The sequence below is a fragment of the Phyllobates terribilis genome, unplaced genomic scaffold (assembly GCF_046119375.1).
Source record: "Phyllobates terribilis strain yellow unplaced genomic scaffold, ASM4611937v1 Scaffold_1__5_contigs__length_1240528914, whole genome shotgun sequence".
Lineage (NCBI taxonomy): Eukaryota > Metazoa > Chordata > Amphibia > Anura > Dendrobatidae > Phyllobates > Phyllobates terribilis.
The window spans coordinates 779256536-779274440 of NW_027362761.1; positions in this window are offsets into that span (position 1 = coordinate 779256536).

Below are 17905 nucleotides of genomic sequence, written 5' to 3' on the forward strand. Positions count from 1 at the left end.
TTTGTCAGTTTGTCTTTTTGTGTTCTGCAACAACTTCTCTGTTTAGGAGGTGTCCCATTTTTGGCCCAGTCCTTAGTTCTTTTAGGGACCCCTCCCTTAATTCTATAGGTCTTCGTTCAGACTAGCCGAGGACTAAGGCGGGTCTGTTCACTAGGAACAGGCAGCCCGCTACATCATAGGGATTCTGCTTAATCTTACTGTAGGGACAGCTTTTCCCTATCTTTCCTTAGTACATGTTGCAGATCATAACAACAATATCTGCACCAAACAATTAATTTAAATTGAATATAAGTATTATAATGGGGACCGACACCTCTTCCACTACAGTCAACCCACCAGATGGAAACACATCTTGCTACAGTAACATAAGAGGAGGAAGAAGCAGCGGATATGGTTGATGGGGCAGCTGATGGTTGTTGAGGTCCACTAATCCGCATTTTAACGCAATGAGATTCCCAGGGTAACACATGTTGTGTGCGCATGTGAAGGTTCATGCATGTAGTAGTCAAATCATTGCACTTTTTCCCTCTACTGAGTTTTTTATCACAAAGTGTGCAGATAATATGAGCTGCCTCATCCTTTGCGGTCTCAAAAAATGCACAGGCTAGGCAACCCTTGCTGCCCCTGCAAGCTACAGACCCGAGAACGCTGCTGGTTTTGAATAAGGTTGCAGTGCTCCTCTTGCTTGCATCACTCTGTCTGCGCCATAAGATGCAACCTCCTCATCTTCCTCCTCCACCTCCTCAGATGAGCTACTCAGCTACGTGCCTCTGTGTTCACAGCAAGTTGGATGTACAATCTCATCACCATCCAATGTGTTATCCCATTCCTCGCCCTCACAGTCACCCTCCTCCTCTTCTTGCCCTGTCAGCACAGTACAATAAAGGGTCAGGAAGCTGCTCGGAACCAACCTTTTTTTCCCCCCTGTATGGAGAACAATATCTACCCCAAACAATTTTAAGCGGAGATGTAGCCTGCTTTATATACCAATTTTGAATTTATCATGTCTGTGTACCCCTGTGTGGAGAAAAATATCTACCCCAAACTATTTTAAGCTGAGATTTAGCCTGCTTTATATACCAATTTTGAGTTTATAAGGTCTGTGTACCCCTGTATGGAGAACAATATCTGACCCAAATAATTTTAAGCTGAGATGCAGCCTGCATTATATACCAATTTTGAATTTATAATATCTGTGTACTCCTGTGTGGAGAAGAATATCTGCCCCAAAACAATTTTAAGCGGAGATGTAGCCTGCTTTATATACCAATTTTTAGTTCATCATGTCTGTGTACTCCTGTGTGGAGAAGAATATCTGCCCCAAACAATTTTAAGTGGATATGTAGCCTGCTTTATATACCAGTTTTGAGTTTATCATGTCTGTGTACACGTGTGTGGCGAAGAATATCTGCCCTGAATAATTTTAAGCTGAAATGTAGCCTGCTTTATATACCAATTTTGTGTTTATCATGTCTGTGTACCCCTGTGTGGAGAACAATATCTGCACCAAAAAATTAATTTCACTAGAGTATAACTATTGTAAAGGAGACCAAAATATCTTCTACTACAGCCAACCCAGCAGATGGAGACCCAATCAGGAGTGTTCACATTTCCCTAAATTAGGGCCTAACACCACCAAAGTAGCATCAATTTTACTACAGTAGAAATGGTATAATTAGGACCAACACTTCTTCCCCTACAGCCAATCCATTAGATGGAGACTCAATCAGGATTTCCCACATTTCCAAAAATTAGTGGCAGACACCAGCTATTTGGCATCAATTTAAGTACAGTAGAAATTGTAGAATTAGGAACGACACCTCTTCTATTTCAGCCAACCCAGAAGATGGAGACCTAACCTGCACTGTTGAAACGTGTGTCTCGTTAAGGCAGAGGTTGAGTGTGCAGGTGTAGGCCCTAAAGCAGGTAGAGGAGGCAGAAGCAGTGGAGGAAGTGGGAAATACAAATACAATTCAGCAAACCTTGGGGATTCTAAGATTTGTGGAGCAGACCCTTCCCTGCCTGTCCCCACAGCCACCAGTCACCCAGTGCCCAGACAGCGAGATGTAACGCCCTTGGTCATGCTTACTCGTCCAGGTGTCTGTGGTGAAATGCACCCTGGAAGACATAGATTTAGTCAAGGAACAGGTGATGTTGTCTGCGACATGCTGGTGCAGCGCAGGCACAGCTTTCTTAGAGAATGGCGACTCGACAACTGGTACTGGGGGACCGCGATGGCCATCAGCTCTCGGAAACCGTTTGTATCTACCAGGCGGAAAGTCAGCATTTCCGTGGCCAACAGATTGGAGATGGTGGAGTTCAACCTCTTAGCTTTGTCATGTGCAGAATGCACATTGTCTCTTCAGAGAGGAAGAGGACCAGAACTCTAGTGTCACCTACAGGAAATAGCAATCCTAAAAGTCAATAGTGACCCTTTAATGAGCCTTATCACATGACTTAGGATATAAGCCAGAACCAGAAACTCAATTTACAGACACTATGTTTCGGAGTACTGCCCCTCATCAGCGTAAAGTGTGAGTTCTTGTTTGGCTGGTTGAAAAGCGTCAGACCGGTATCTACGGGGTAACATTTCTCCTTGCGGAGAGCGACATGTTAAGCATGTCACGGTGAGGAGACTTTTAAAGCCGCAATGCTCCTCTGGGAAATATGCAAATTGTCTCTTCAGAGAGTAAAAGGACGAGAACTCTAGTGCCACCTGCATAAAGTAGCAATCCTAAATGTCAATAGTGACCCATTAACGAGCCTTATCACATGCCTTAGGATATAAGCCAGAACCAGAAACTCAATTTGCAATTTCGGGGTACTGCCCCTTGTCATGTGTAGAATGAAACAATCTTTCATGTGACCACAACTGCAGTGCTGAGAGAGGGAATAGTACGGTGAAACAGACAAACTGCTGGACTGTGAGTGAGGTGCAAGCGCAGATGTTATGGTGGATTGAGACACGTGAGGTGTGCTCGGTGAAACAAACACAGCAGGCATACTTCGTCCTGCCCCGAATCCAACCGAAAAAAAAATTGGGCATCGGTGCAGATGCTTTCCTCCTCTTGATTCTGTGAATGTTTGGAGTACACTTCTGATGCCCATGGTATACAATGGGTGAACAGTTCTACAGACTCGCCCATCTGTGGTTCCCTACAGTCAGTTGGGCAGTTGGACAGTTGTGACGCAGGGGGAAGCAAGGGTAATTAAGTTGCCACCTCTGTGGACTGTACTGTGTGTGATGTTGAGGTGGAGGAAGAAGAGGAGAGGCCACTTGAAGTGGCGCTTGCCATCCACTTGAGCATCTGCTCTTTCTGGCTCTTATCAACAAGGCGTATCGCTGTGCGGCAGCCAAAGAAATGGAGTGGAGTAGCCTATTCAGTAACAGAAGTTGTTAGTTTTCGGATACGACATGACTGTGTTGGTTCACTAGTGCTTTCACTAACCTTACCACCTAACCTACATATACCATGAACACCAAGCTTGTTTCCCCTTCTACCACAACCTCTCTTTTTCCCACTCATGTTGCTCAGATAGTGTGGTAGAAGCACGCTATTTGCAAAACAAAATTAGATTTTTTTCTCTGCAACAGCTCTGCACACACCTGAATTTCAGCGGCACTAAATGACAAGGTAAGATATGGCTTGCTGTATAACGTTACTAACAGAACAAAGTATTTCATTAGTGTGGATGAGGCCTGTATAACATAGGAAATATTCTCCAAACTATTTCAATCTGAGATGTCCCTTCTGTATAACGTTAGGAACCGAACAAATTATTTTTTTTAGTGTGGATGAGGCCTGTATAACATAGGAGATAATCTCCAAACGATTTCAAACTGAGATGTCCCTGCTGTATAACGTTAGGAACCGAACAAAGTATTTTTTTTACTGTGGATGACGCCTGTATAACATATGAGATATTCTCCATACGATTTCAAACTCAGATCTAGCCTGATGTATCACGTTAGGAGCAGCAAAAAATATATTTTTTTACTCCGCATAAGCTCTGAATACAGCTGAATTTCATCTCCACTAAAGGACTAGGTGGCTAGTAGCAGAGTGTAACACGTTTACGACAGAAAAAAATATTTTTTGAACTCTGCCTAGCAGCAGAAAAAATTTTTTTTTTTACTCTGAAAACAGCCGAACTTCAACGACACTATAATAGTAAGTGGCTTTTAGCAGAGTGTATCTCGTTTGTGACACAAAACAATCTTTGGTGAACTGTGGCTAGCAACAGAAAAAAAATATTTTTTTAGTCTGAAAACAGCTGAAGTTCACCGCCACTAACGTAGTAGCTGACGTGTAGCAGAGTGTATCATGCTTGCCACACAAAAAAATATTGTTTGGACTCTGCCTAGCAAGAGAAAAAATCTATTTTTTTTACTCTGAAAACAGTTGAACTTCAATGCCACTAAAATAGTAGGTGGCTTTTAGCAGAGTGTATCACGTTTGCGACACAAAACAATCTTTTGTGGACTTTGGCTAGCAACAGAAAAAATAGATTTTTTTTACTGTGCATACAGCTGAATTTCACCCACCAAAAAATGACAAATTGGGCTGCTATAGCTTGCACTATCACATTAGCAAATGGAAAAAAAAGGTTATTGTGCTCTGCACTGAAAAGCTCTGCAGAGTCTGCATACAGCTCAATTTCAACCCCAAAAAATCAAATGGTGGGCTACAAGGGCTTGCTTGGCTTATAAGATTAGCACTTGAAAAAATAGATTTAAGTCATACTCGTGCATGGAGCACAATACAACCGGTGCACAACACAAGCCCTTGTTTCTGGACAGTGTGGATACTTCCAGCGCTCTGATTTAAAGTTACCGCCTACAGGAAGAAAAAAAGGTTACAAGCGAGCCACTGATCTGACTTGTTCTGAGGTATCACAATCCCCCTATCACAATTTACACCCTGACGAAGAGGAACTGCAAATTCACCGAAACGCTTAAGTCTGCCTTTCGGTCTCTTGGACTTGCTATACATGTGATGTCATCTGCTCTCTGCTTTCTAGCATGCATCGTGCAGCCAAGAATAGAAACCAGGGACGCTACCGGCCGGAACACCCCTGGCACTGCTAAGCTGATTTCCCCCTCCCGTGACGCAAGCATTCACCAATGAAGCACGTGTTCTCCCTGCCAGCGCGCATACCTACCTCCCCACAGCCAGCATTGGTTTGCACCAGCGCCAATAGGACGCCGGCGTGGAACAGGAAAAAGGAGGTAAGCCTAAAAGCAGCGTCTGCATCTACACATCTAACAGTGCACCACTAAACCCAAGTAAGCATCATTTCCATTGCTCAATACCAGTAGGATTTCCAGCTTACCGTACACTCTCTGCAACATTATCTTGTATAAGGGAGATTTGAATGACTTGGTCTTTGTGTACGGAGTGCATTCCCAGGATATTCTATTTCATTTGCGAACTAAACACCAGTTTGGCATAATTGACTATGGACTGTTTTTATAACTATAAGGACTGTTGAGTGATTTTTACCATTAGAATTGTTATCTGTATTTTTATTGTCATTTTCATTCTACTCATCTACTGTAGGTATTTATTCCCCTGCCTGTCAGCACCCACACTTTCCTATTTGTGTAATTAAAATATTATTGGATCCACTATCGATATCTCCATCATATGTTAGTGGATTAATTTCAAACACATCCACTACCTCCTTTTTTTCCCCACCCTTTTTAGCGCGATAGATTTATTTATGTTAATTTACAGTAATTAACTGCTTTTGAAGATTCTCACACAACATCTGCTTGTCTATCTCCAGCTCCCCCCCCCCCTTTTTTGTGGACCTCATCTGTGAGACGCTTGTGGAACAGATATCTTTCATGCTTCAAAAAGCACGCAGAAATGGATGGAAACAAGGCACTGGAGAGTTCTGTAGTGGCCAGCAGTGAGTCCAGATCCAAATCCTATTGAACACATGTGGATAAATCTTAGACTTGCTGTTGGGAGGATGCACCTTTCAAATATGAGAGACGTGGAGCAGTTGACGTGCCCAGGGGATGATGGGGGACGACTCGGCGCCCAGGCCTTGCTGTTAGCTTTGGGGGTATGTCGCGGTGGCCGGCTCCCGGGCCCGTACCCTGGGGTCACTCTTAAAAGCAAGGGATAGTGGGGGAAAGGTGTATGGGATAGGAAAAGTTTGTGACGCCACCCGTGGTGTCTGGTGAGAATCACCAGCACTGCTACAGTCCTCTGAGGCCGATGGTCAGGCAGCTTAGTTGGTGCGGTTCCCCACAGGTGGAGCGGGTCTCAGGGCAGTGAAGGAAAAGGGATGCAGGACGGAGGGGACCCAGCCGGGTCAGAAGAAGAATAGGCACACTCACAACAGTTCACTTCAGTACCTTTACTGGTGGTGTTTCAGGCACGATCCAGGGCACTGTAGGGTGAAGAGTGCATTTCAGGACTCTCCCCAGTGATCGGGTGTGGGGCCTCCTGTTTCTTGCCTTTTCCTGATAAGTTTATGACCTGCCTGAAGCTAGGCCTAACTTGGTCTCTGCCTTCTACTGGCTGACGTGGTGGTAGGGCCTTCTGTTGGAGATCACGCTCCCTGGTCTCTTGGGCCTCTGTGATTCCTGACCCTGGGATAACGGTCAGCTTCTGGTGTTCCTGGGACATGTAGTTCGCAAGGGGTTCCGGTTGTTTCTGCTGGTCCTAAAGATCCTTGCAGACACAGACCCGGTGTATGGTATATGGTCTTGGGGTGAGCTGGCTAAGCTCCTCTGCCCCCTATGTAGCTCGCTTACTCCACTTGTCTTTGGCCGTGCTCGGGGCCCTCACTAGGCTTCACACTGGCAGTAGGCCTCGCTACTCTTCACCGTTCTTATGGCGTCGGCACGCCTTAGGCTCACTAACCTGATCCGGGCTGGACTGACAACCTCTCTGGCTGCAGCAGACTGACTGACTGCCTAGCTCCAGGCTGTAGATTCCAGACTGACTGTCTAGCTCCACCTTCCCTATTTATATCCCTAATGGGCTCCCTCTGGTGGTCTGAGGTGGAAGGTGGAGGTATGTGAATGCTATGAGGGCCTCTTGTGGAGGAATCCATCCATGCACCCCTCTAGGATCTGTGGCACCAATGAGCAGCAGGGCGCCACATTCCCCCCTAGCAAAACTCAGTACTCCCAGACTGAAGTAATTTTTATAACAATAACAATAACTCTTCCCTTCATGGGAGGCACCTTGCTTGAACGTTGCATATGAAACATTATAAATAATAAATAGATATGTACAATACAATAAGCAACCTCAGAATTCAAGTCTCTTCCGGTGAGGTCCCCCGACAGGATGTCCATCTCACAGGTTATAGTACTTGGTAGCTTGAGGGACCTGTCCAAAGCAAACCCTCTACTTAGGCCCTGGGGTGGCTGCAGGGCATGGCGATCCTGAGTTGGACCTCCGCTTGTGCCACACCAGACAGGTTTTTCTTGTGAGGTCACCTAAAGGGGGCACTCCAGGGAGTGCAATTATTTACAGGAAGAAGTTTTTGGGCTGCACACAGTCCTCAGCCACAAAGTTATTTATTTACCCTGACGGGTAACTAGAGGCAACAAGGGAAAGTGTCCATTTCACTTAGATTGTCCATTGAAAGCATAACATAAAGTAGTAAATACATATACATGAAAATACACAATATAATACCCCAAGGGCAACTATCTACACTGTCAGAGTTTCCTTCTTTACTCTCTGTATCTGACAGGGGTCTGACCTCGTGTGCTACGTGTCGACCTATGTGGTACTGGGATGCGTGAGGCACTAGTATTTGCAGTACCCTCCCAAGTGTTGGGGAACTGCAGGGTTGCCTTAACCTCTCTACAGGACTGGCAAGTATACCATTGGCTGGGCCTTCTTTCTCTGCTCCAACCGGGGATTCTTCTTTCGGGGATTCTTCTTGAGCAGGCTCTTCTGAAGCACTTACAGGCTCTACTTGCTGTGGAGGGTCTTCTGGCTGTTGAAAGAAGTGGATCACAGGTATTATTACTGCTCCTCCTAGTTGAGGCCAATCTGCCGGGAAATCTCCTAAGTCAGTATGGAGTACTGCTTCTTTAGGCTCCTCCGGTACGGTACGGTGAGAGGCACTTCTTCTTGGGGCTTCAGCAGGTCTGGACACAACTTCAGATGGTCTCTAGATACTGTTGCAGTCGTTATTCCTCCGTCTTTGCTAATCAAACAGGTCTTCCTATTATCAAATCTTGAATTTAACACAGTGTAGGGTTCTCTCTCCCACTGGTCATCAAGTTTGTGGTTTCTCCTTTTCCGCTTTAACACCACTTCTCCTGGTGTGAAGGGTTCTGCGGGCGCACTTTTATTGTAGTGGGCTTCCTGCTTGTCCTTCACCCGAGTGAGACTGTATTCGACACAGGCCTGTACTCTTCTGTACTTCTCCTGTCTGGTCGTGTCCCAGTCCTCAGTGGACATATCTGCTTCTGGTTCTACTACACCAAGCTCCAGGTTCATGGGCAACTTCCCGGGTCTGGCTCGCATGAGATATGCTGGAGTACAATTGGTGGAACTCACAGGTATGTGGTTGTATAGATCTACCAGATCAGGTAGTAGGTCTGGCCACTGATTTCTCTCCTCTAGTGGTAAGGTCTTCAGCAGGTCGATGACGATGTCATTTGTGCCAAGTACCATATACAAGTCTGTGTCATCATGATAAGTCTCTACTACAATTAGTCCCTGGTTCTTCAGTTTCACTCTTCCCTCCTTTACAGCCACATCCTTAACCTCGACTAGGAGGCCGTTCGAGGCATACACGGAAAGATTTGGATCTGGTGGGTGAAGTTCGTCTATGGACCAGAACCTTTTGTAGAGGACATCAGGCAAGATGGTTACCTGAATCCTGTGTCCAGCAGGGCAGGTGTCGCGATGCCGTCCAGTACAATGGACAGGAAAGGTCTTCCTCCCACAAACCTGCGGTACCAGTTTAATGGGCCTGGGGGGTCTACTCCTGGGTGTCGACCCTTGGCCCAAGGGTTTTCTCGTTTAAAGGACAGCTCTGGAAGGCGCAACCTGTGTTGTGGCAGCGGTGGCAGACAGGGTCCCTCGGCGGGCGGCGTTGGTCGCTGGTCCTCCCAGGGGGTGGCGTTGTCCTCCTCCTCCTTCTCATTCAGGGGACATTCTCAGGGCTGTCGGCTAGCAGGATCCTTCCTTCTGCCACTCAGTACAGTGGTCAGGGTTTTGCTCAACTGACGCACTTCAGAGCGCAGGCTGTCCAGCTCACTAGGGAACGTTGCTTGCACCTTGGCTTCAGCAGCCACCAGGGAAAAGGTGGACGCTGCAGGTACTGGGGTGGCCCCACCCTGGTAACATTGGATAGCAGTTGTTTCCAGGGGCTGCAGTCCTTTTATAGCCATGTCCTTAAGGGTGTCAAAGGTGGCATCTGGATGATCCAGGGACCACCAACTCACAGTCCTGCTCTCCTCTTGGGACCTCAGTCCCCGGATAAACTGTTCCTTCAGCATTTTATTTTCATTATCGATGCTGGTTGGACTAACCTGTTTCAGAGCTCGCAGGGCCCCTTGTAAATGCCAGGCATAGTCCCGAACACTGTCCTCCGGTTGCTGAGAGCAGTTGTAGAACCTCATCCGGAGGTCTGTCTCAGTACGATTCTCAAAGACAGTCTGTAACTTTTTAAAGATTGCGGACACTGACTCCTGGTCTGCGGCTGACCAGGTTTCTACTTCTCGCTCCGCAGCACCAGTCAATTGTCCCAATACAACAGCGGCTCTTTGATTGCCTGTCATAGAGTACATGTCCAGTATACCGCATATTTTCCTTTTGAATCCAGACAGGGTATCTGGTTTGCCGCTGTACTGGGGGAGCCACTTCTCTCCATGGGTATGACAGGGGTTACAAGCCCTGCTGGTGGAGCGGCTGCTTCGGCCTGCTCGGCGCCGAGCGCAGGTTGAACATCAGGGCGGTTAACCGGAGCTCTGGCATTGTGCTGCTCTTCAAACATTCTGGCACCCCCTAGCGAACCGTGGCCTACCTTCTTTTCTTTTCTTCCGGTAGGCCGCAGCTCCGCAGGTGATGGTCTTCTTCAGGACCTTGCGTCGCTTGCGTCCTTCGTCAGAGCGTTCACCGGAGCTCCTTCCAGGACCTGGCGCTTCCTGGTTTGACGTCGAGGCGTGGGGCGTGTCCGAGGCTTCGTGCGCTTCGACAGGTACGCCTCTCAGTTTCCCGCGGTAACGCCCTTCTTCCCACTCGGCAACACAACAATGGCGTCAATCTTTGCCACAGTTAAATATGCACTTTTTTTTATTAAAAGCGCACAGTACCCGGTGGCAACGGGCACAACACTCCGTCGTTGCAGCGGGCGTGGAATCCTGTTCGTGACGCCAGGAAGAGATAACGCGCCCTGGGGATGATGGGGGACGACTCGGCGCCCGGGCCTTGCTGTTAGTTTTGGGGGGATGTCGTGGTGGCCGGCTCCCGGGCCCGTACCCTGGGGTCACTCTTAAAAGCAAGGGATAATGGGGGAAAGGTGTATGGGATAGGAAAAGTTTGTGATGCCACCCGTGGTGTCTGGTGAGAATCACCAGCGCTGCTACAGTCCTCTGAGGCCGGAAGGGAAACCGAAACGTGCGTCGGGGCTACAGCTCCACGTGTGCAGCGTTCTATCTCACGCCCCGGTGTCATGCCTTTCTGCTTTCATGGTCCCCCTGTGATTCCCTGGTATGTATATACGGGGTCCCTATGGACCATGCACTATTGCACTATTGATATATGATTATCTATGGCAGTAAGTTTAACATGTTATTATATGACTAACTACCAAGGGCGCTCTATTATAGGATATCATTCCAGGAAATATATTCTAAGATATTCCAATGTATTGTGCCATTTGTTAGTATGTATTTGAAATTTTGTATTTTATGCTGTACCACGTGGAGCTGTATACTTAAGGTTCATATTGGCTGCACTTATACCCTACCCCCAATCATGCTTGTTATAATCTTTAATAAACTTTTTTAATTTTATATGCAATATGAAGGCTTACTGATCGTTTTTGTCTTGTCTGTTGTTCCTTGTTATCTTTACGATTTAGCCTATATCCTGTCCATAATTTGGTAGTTTATATCTAAATATTTAATTACTTTACTATATATGATTCCCAGTTGGGAAAAATATACTACCTATTTTCCATGAAGTGTATATACTAGTTATTGTGTATGCAGTGACTGCAATGGCTGCCTAAATTTTGGAAAAACCCCAATACCAATACCAATATATTTGAAGACACATAGAGGAGGGTCTCAAAACTAAAATGTTCCCAATATAAAGGAGAGGGTCTCCTATACTGTTCTTGTGTATGCAGTGACTTAAAGGGCTGCCAAAAATTTGGATGCACTCTGGACACTGGAATTGAGTTTATGCTATGCTGCTATCATTCGGTGGTGTTGAACAGTCTGCACAATCCAGCCCTTGTTCATTTTTATAAGAGTCAGCCTGTCAGCATTTTCAGTTGACAGGCGGATGAGCCTATCAGTTATAATGCCCCCGTTGTCACTAAAAACCCGCTCTGACAAAATGCTAGGGGCAGGGCAGGGCAGGACCTCCAAGGCATAGAGAGTCAGTTCATGCCACGTGTTCAGCTGGGATAACCAATAATTAAAAGGCACAGAGGAAACACGGAGGACGTTGGTACGATCGGCAAGGTACTCCTTCAGCATCTTCGTAAAATGATCCCTGCTTGTGAGAGTACCCCGTGCATCAGGGCCTGTGTGATGGGAGGGTCTGAGAAAACTGTCCCAGAGATTTGACAGTGTTCCCCTGCCTATGTTGGATCGTATCTGTGTCTTTCTCGCCTGTACTTCTTGGTTGTCCAACAATCTGTGACCTCTGCCGCCAGCGTTTTCAGATGGGAATTTTTTTAATAATTCCGCAGCAAGGGCCTTCTGATACTGCACCATTTTCGTAGACCTGTCAACCGCGAGAATGAGAGATAGAAAGTTCTCCTTGAAGCAAGGGTCTAGAAGTGTCACCAACCAGTAATGACTGTCACCCAAAATTTGGAGAACGTGAGGGTCATGAGAAAGGCAGCGTAACATAAACTCAACCATGTGTGCCAGACTGCTAACAGGCAAGACTTCCATCTTTTCACCAAGAGGACAGCTGACCATGCTCTCCTCCTCATCCTCTTCCTCCCTGTCCTCAGGCCATTCACATTGAACAGAGGGCATGACAGTTTTGTGGGTAGCACTGTCTATAGTGCCGGAAACTAGCTGCTGCTTTTCCCCCTCCTCCTCCTCCTCTTCCTCATTGTCACCCAATCCATGTTGGGATGAGATGAGGCTGGGTTGTGTGGAATCACTCTGTATGATTCCTTGCTCAATCTCATCAAGCTCCGCCTGCAATGCATCCTCTTTTATTGTGAGCAGTGATTGTTTCAGAAGACAAAGAAGCGGGATGGTGACACTAATTATGGCGCCATCGCCGCTCACCATCTTGGTGGAGTCCTTAAAGTTTTGGAGGACAGCACAGATGTCTGATATCCATGTCCACTCCTGTTTTGAAGCTGGAACTCAACAACTGCCCTTTGCTGCTCACAAATCCTTCCCAACATGTGCAACGTTGAGTTCCAACCTGTGGGGACATAGCACACCAGTCGGTGAGCTGAAAGCTGCTAACGCTGCTGAAGAATGGTAAGGGCGGAGAAAGCTGTAGCTGACTTTCTAAAATGGGCACACAGGTGGCGTACTTTAGCAAGCAGATCCGACAGATCCGGGTAGGTTTTGAGAAACCACTTAACCACTAGGTTGAAAAGATGGGCTAGGCATGGTACATGTGTGAGCTCGCCTCACTTAAGAGCCACCACCAGGTTCCGGCCATTGTCATACATGACCATGCCTGGCTGTAGGGTCAGCAGTGACAGCCACAGATCTTCCTGCTCTTTTAGAGCTGTCAACAACTCTTCAGCGGTGTGCAGTTTGTCACCTAAGCATATTAGCTTCAGCACAGCCTGTTGCCGCTTGGCCGAGGCAGTGTTGCAGTGCTTCCGGCTTCCGACTGATGTGGGCATTTCGGAGATGGATGCTGAAGAGAAAGAGGAGGTGGAGGTGGTGCAGGAGCTGTAGAATGTGGGTGCTACCCTGATGGACCCATGGCCTGCAATATTCAGCATGTCGAGAGGACGTGTTCCATCCTAAAGTCCGACTGGGTCTCGGCTTCCACTATAATAACCCAGTGTGCCGCCAGCGAGATGTACCGTACCTGCCCAGAAGCACTTATCCCTGGGGCCATGGTTAGGTGGACCATCCCAGAAACTGCGTTGTTGAGGTTTTGGGAAACGTGCTTGTGTAATGCAGGGACAGCACACCGGGAGAAATAGTGGTGGCTGGGGACCAAATACTGAGGGACGGCCACAGCCATCAGATTGCGGAAAGCTTCCCTCTCCATGAGACTAAAAGGCAACATTTCGAGTGCAAGCATTCACGAGATATGTGAGTTTAGTAGTGTGGCCTGTGGGGCGTTAGCTGCGTATTTGCGCTTGCATTCCAAGGACTGGGATAGGGACAATTGAACGCTATGCTGGGACTAGGATGTGGACGTGGTTGCTTATGGTGGTAGTTGCGAGTGTGCAACGACAGATGCAGGGCGGGAGGCAATTTCGCATGCGCCATGGCCATGGGATGGGCGTGCATGCACAACAGCGGAACAAGCAGCGGTGTCACCCGCAGACACTGTTTATGGACCCTGGCGTTCGGCCCACCTAGTCGGGTGCTTTGCTATCATGTGCTTGAGCATGATGGTGATAGTCAGGCTGCTAGGTCTGTTACCCCTGCTGATGCTGGCCTGGCAGATGTTGCAAATGGCCTTTTTGGCTTTATCTGCAGAGTCTTTAAAAAACAACTGTAGCATCGGCGTCTCTTCCCCCTGCCAGGCAGAGACGCCATCCCCCTTACCGCCGCGGTCCTGCTCCAGCGTCTTCCGGCCTCCCTGCTGCTGCTGGTGCACGCAGCTTTCCTGGCACTGTGCTTAGGGTGTGCGCGCTCCCTCCCTCTATAAAAGGCACCTCCTCCAATATGTAGGTGCCCGTGCAAGCTTGCTGCTCTGTGATATTTACTTTGCTTCAACCCTCAGGTCCTCTGCAAATCAGTCCTGTCCTCCAGTCTGATCTTCAGTCCAGTCCGCCAGTCTGACTACTTTCCAGCCCAACAGTCTACCTACAGTCCAGTCCGCCAGTCTGTCTATGGGCTCTGCCCGCCTGCTTACCTGGAAGCACCGGCCTGTTACCTGCCGTGTCCGCTTGCCTGCTTACCTGGAAGCACCCTCCTGTTACCTGCCGTGTCTGCCCGCCTGCTTACCTGGAGGCACCTGCCTGTTACCTGCTGTGCTCGCTTGCCTGCTTACCTGGATGCACCTGCCTGTTATCTATTGTGCCCGCCAGCTTGCCTACCCGGAGCACCCGTCTGGCTATCAGCCGAATCAGCCTGCCTGTCTACCCAGACCATCCGTCAGCCTGCCTGCCATGCTCATCCGCTGTACCGGTCAGTTCCTACCTTCTGACCCGAGGGAGTCACCTGCTCTCATACAAGGTCGGTCCTAGAGTGGCACCTGGTCCCTCTGCTGGGTCCCTCCCTGGTTCACGGAGTCGACTGAGCCGCCTTGCGACCTTGGTTAGGCCGAGTAGATACTTAGTCACGCCCCTCTGGTTCCTCTTTGCACCGCAGCACAGAGGTTCCACCACCCGGATCCATAACAGTTTGCACGGGCCATGGAACCCGTTGGCCCCCAGACTCCTTCTCTTTCTGACCTGTACCAGGAGGTTTCTCATCAGAGATCCCAGCAGGAAACTATCCTGACCTACCTGCGGTGTGTCAACTCCCGCCTGGACATGCTGTCCATCCCACCTGTGTCCGTCTCAAGCCGAGAGGCACCCGTTCCGGCGGTGCCTCCGCCTACTAGTGTCATGGCATCTGGCCTGGGTCTCCGGCTCTCTGTGCCTCTACATTTTGGTGGTGACCCCGTCTTATGCCGGGGTTTTCTAAACCAGTGCACGCTGCACTTTGAACTCCTGGCACATCAGTTTCCCTCTGACCGGGCCAAGGTGGCGTTCATCATGTCTCACCTCTCCAGGGAAGCATTGGCATGGCTAAACCCTCTATGGGAGAGAGAGGATCCCCTGGTGTCCAATCTTCCGGCTTTCCTCACTGCCTTCTGGAAGGTCTTCAATGAGCCCGGACGAAAGACTTTTACTGCCTCCTCTCTTCTCCGTCTCCACCAAGGGAATCTCACCGTGGGCCAGTATGCCATACATTTCCGCACTCTTGCATCTGAGCTTGCCTGGAACAACGAGGCTCTGGTGTCCACCTTCTGGGTCTTTCCAGACGGATCAAGGACGAGCTAGCCGGTCGGGACATTCCTTCCACCCTAGACGACCTGGTGTCACTAGCTACCCGGATTGACATCCGTTTCTTGGAACGAGTTAAGGAGACTACCTGGGAGAGAAGATTTCCTCATCTCTCTCCTGTTTTCCAGAAACCTGCCTCCCAACCAGCAATTACCCGGGCATGCTCGCCCGAACCCATGCAGATTGACCAGACCAAGATGGTCAAGTCTCGCCAAGAGATGCGCCGAGCCGAGGGGAGCTGTTTCTACTGTGGCAGTAAGCAGCATCCGATCCGTTCCTGTCCGGTGAAGCCGGGAAACTCCAGTGTCTAGGACCGCTCGGAGAGGTCGTCCTAGGCAAGGGTAAATCCTCTCCATCCTTGACTCTATCCATTTCTATTTCCTGTGGTGAGACCCACTTTTTTTAAACTGCCCACCTGGATTCCGGAGCCGCTGGGAATCTCATTTCTCAGGCCCTTGTGGAGAAGTGTCAGATTCCCACCAAACGTCTGGCCGAACCATTGACAGTTGCTTCCGTGGATGGGAGACTCCTTCCAGAGACCATCTTGCTCGTCACAGAGTCTGTAACCCTTCAGGTGGGAATGCTGCACTCGGAGAGGATCTCCTTTCATGTTCTATCCGGACTCTCTCACTCCCTTTTGCTAGGCCTACCCTGGCTACAGAGACAGGAACCCGTCCTGAATTGGCGATCTGGTGAGGTGCTCCGTTGGGGGCAGGATTGCCATGAGACCTGCCTGGTCCCGGTTCGTCCGGCTCGACCTCCATCTACTCCGGCTAATCTACCTGGTCTGCCGACACCCTACTGGTCCTATGCGGACGTCTTCGACAAGAAGGAAGCAGAGACACAACCACCTCATAGGCCGTATGATTGCCCTATCGACCTGGTACCAGGTGCTTCTCCTTCCCGCGGGCGTATCTACCCCTTGTTGCTGGCTGAGACCCGGGCCATGTCTGAGTACATCGAGGAGAATCTTACTAGGGGATTCATTCAGAAATCTACTTCCCCGGCTGGAGCAGGATTCTTCTTCATTAAAAAGAAAGACGGCTCGCTACGGCCGTGTATCGACTACAGGGGTCTTAACCAGATTACCATCAATAATAAGTACCCCCTGCCTCTCATCTTGGAGCTGTTCCACCGCCTTAAAGGCGCGAGGGTCTTCACCAAGCTCGATCTTCGTGGGGCATACAATTTGGTACGAATCCGCCAGGGAGACGAGTGAAAGACGGCATTCAACATCCGGGACGGTCATTATGAATACCGCGTGATGCCCTTTGGTCTCTGTAATGCCCCAGCTGTCTTCCAGGAGCTGGTTAACGACATCTTCCGTGATCTCTTGTATTCTTGCGTAGTGGTGTACATAGACGATATCTTGGTCTTCTCTCCGGATCTGCCCACAAGCCGGAGGAATGTTCGTCAGGTTCTGCTAAGGCTCCGGCAGAATCGTCTCTACGCAAAATTTGAGAAGTGTCTCTTCAAGCAGACTTCCCTTCCGTTCCTGGGATATATTATCTCCAAGACTGGTCTTCGGATGGACCCCAAGAAGGTTTCTGCCATCTCAAAATGGCCTCGGCCGGAGGGGTTGAAGGAGATTCAGCGATTCCTGGGCTTCGCAAATTAATACTGCCTCTTCATCCCTCATTTCTCCTCCCAGACTGCTGCCATCTCCGCGCTCACCCGTAAAGGAGAAAATCCCAAGGAATGGACTTCCAAAGCGGAGGAGGCCTTCATCTCCCTAAAACAAGCTTTCTCCTCCGCCCCTGTGTTGCACCGTCTGGATTGAAACAAGCAGTTCTTCCTGGAGGTAGATGCTTCCTCCTCCGGAGCCGGAGCAGTGCTCACCGAGAAATCCCCATCCGGGAGAATGGTAACCTGCAGCTTCTTCTCCAAGCTCTTCTCCTCATCCGAGCAGAACTACTCCATAGGAGATCGAGGCCTGCTTGCCATCAAATTGGCGCTGGAGGAGTGGCGCTACCTGCTGGAAGGGTCTCTGCATCCGGTGATCATCTACACTGATCACAAAAACCTGGCCTATTTACAAAACGCCCAGAGACTCAATCTGCATCAGGCACGGTGGTCTCTGTTCTTTTCCCGATCCTGTTTTACTCTACATTACCGCCCTGCGGACAAGAACGTTAAAGCTGACGCTCTATTCCTCTCATTCCTGTCCTCCGACCAAGAGGAGGAGCCTCTGCATATCATCGACCCCTCCAGTGTAATGACTGTGGCCCTGTTTGACCTGTCTCGTCTTCCACCTGGTAAGACTTTTGTAGCTGTTCTGGATCGTAAGAAGGTTCTTCTCTGGGGTCATTCGTCCAAACTAGCCGGCCATGCAGGCCAGAGGAAGACCTTCCTGCTCATCGCCCGGCATTACTGGTGGCCTTCTCTACGCAAGGACATTGCAGATTTCATCACGGCTTATTTCTCCTGTGCCCGTAACAAAGTTCCCAGGAATTTTCACGCCGGCTGTCTCCTGCCTCTACCCACACCTTCCGCTCCGTGGCAACACATTGCTATGGACTTTATT